Here is a 1,545-nt window from a genome sequence, read left to right as displayed (position 1 = left end):
TTCTCGCAGCTAGCTGCGTTCTTCATCGACGCACGAGCCGAGTGATCCACCGCTAAGAGTCGTACGAGCTCGATCGGGCGAGGGCGCCCCCGACACACCGGGAGGCCCTCGCCCCTGGCGCGGCACTTCCCCCCCGCAGGGGGGGGGTCGCCTCAGGCCGGCCAGTCAGACGGCAAACGGGACCGGTCTCCGGAGAGGGGTCGGAAGGTGTCGCACACCACGGGGAGGCGCGCGCCGCCCACGCGGGGGCGAGCGCGGACACCACCCCACAGGCGCCCGGGGGGTTCCCACCCCCACGGCGCGGGGCACGCGCGCGACGGCGCGACGGACGGCACGACGGCCGCCGGGTAAAGCCCCCACCCGACGGCCGCCGCGAACGCAGCGTCGGCGGCAGCGCGGCCCCGGCCGGGGTGGCGGAGTCCGCGGTGGAGGCGCGGGAGGGGCCGGGCCCCTCCCGGCGGGACTCCCCACGCGGGCCCACCGCCCCCGACCCACGGGCGGACGGGCGATCCCCCGAGGGGTCTTTAAACCTCCGCGCCGGAACGCGCTAGGTACCTGGATGGCGGGGGGGGGGGCGGACGAGGAGGCGCGGGGACCGGCGTCCGGCCCCCGACCCTCGAGACGCCCTAGCGGGAAGGCCGGGGAGAGCGAGCGGGGCGGGCCGGGCCCGGCCCGGTGGCGCGGCGTGGCGGAGGCGACGGCGGCGGCGGGAACCCGGCCGGCCCCCGACGTGGAGCCGGCGGGTCGGGGACGGGACGACGGGCCCCGGCGGGGAGGGGCACCGAGACACCCCCCACCCCGCCGCGACGCCGCCGAGGACCGCACCCGCGCCCGCCGACACACACGTCGGGGCCGCGGCCGGGGACCGCTCCCTGCCGCCCGCCACGCCGGCCGCCCCCGAGACACGCGCGCGCGCACACACACACCGCTCTCTCTCTCCCCCCTCTCTCCCTCCCGAGGTTCTCCGGCTCTCGCGGCCGGCGGGGCCGGGCGACGAACGCACGCACGCCCGCGCGTGCGCGCGAACGGCACGGGCCCCGCCCGCGCACGCGCCGCGGGAAGCGGGGGAGAAACGCGGCCGGCCGGCCGACGAGGAAGGACGCCGCGGTGGCGCCGCCGCGGGCCTCGCTCTTCGCTCCGTTAATGATCCTTCCGCAGGTTCACCTACGGAAACCTTGTTACGACTTTTACTTCCTCTAGATGGTCAAGTTCGACCGTCTTCTCAGCGCTCCGCCAGGGCCGCGGGCCGACCCCGGCGGGGCCAATCCGAGGGCCTCACTAAACCATCCAATCGGTAGTAGCGACGGGCGGTGTGTACAAAGGGCAGGGACTTAATCAACGCAAGCTTATGACCCGCACTTACTGGGAATTCCTCGTTCATGGGGAATAATTGCAATCCCCGATCCCCATCACGAATGGGGTTCAACGGGTTACCCGCGCCTGCCGGCGTAGGGTAGGCACACGCTGAGCCAGTCAGTGTAGCGCGCGTGCAGCCCCGGACATCTAAGGGCATCACAGACCTGTTATTGCTCAATCTCGGGTGGC

General features: G+C 74.2%; 1 non-coding gene across 1 annotated transcript in view; it reads right to left on the bottom strand.

The window, feature by feature from the left end:
- LOC129013434 (5.8S ribosomal RNA) overlaps positions 1-61 on the bottom strand; it is a 153-nt gene extending 92 nt beyond the window's left edge. Inside the window, exon 1 of the ribosomal RNA XR_008493911.1 lies at positions 1-61. This exon is cut by the window's left edge and continues 92 nt beyond it. This is a non-coding gene — a ribosomal RNA (5.8S ribosomal RNA).
- Between the last annotated feature and the right edge of the window lie 1,484 nt (positions 62-1,545).

The sequence above is a fragment of the Pongo pygmaeus genome, chromosome 12 (assembly GCF_028885625.2).
Source record: "Pongo pygmaeus isolate AG05252 chromosome 12, NHGRI_mPonPyg2-v2.0_pri, whole genome shotgun sequence".
NCBI classification, from domain to species: domain Eukaryota; kingdom Metazoa; phylum Chordata; class Mammalia; order Primates; family Hominidae; genus Pongo; species Pongo pygmaeus.
The sequence above is the reverse complement of the archived record's forward strand: the minus strand, read 5'-3'. Positions and strand labels throughout refer to the sequence as shown.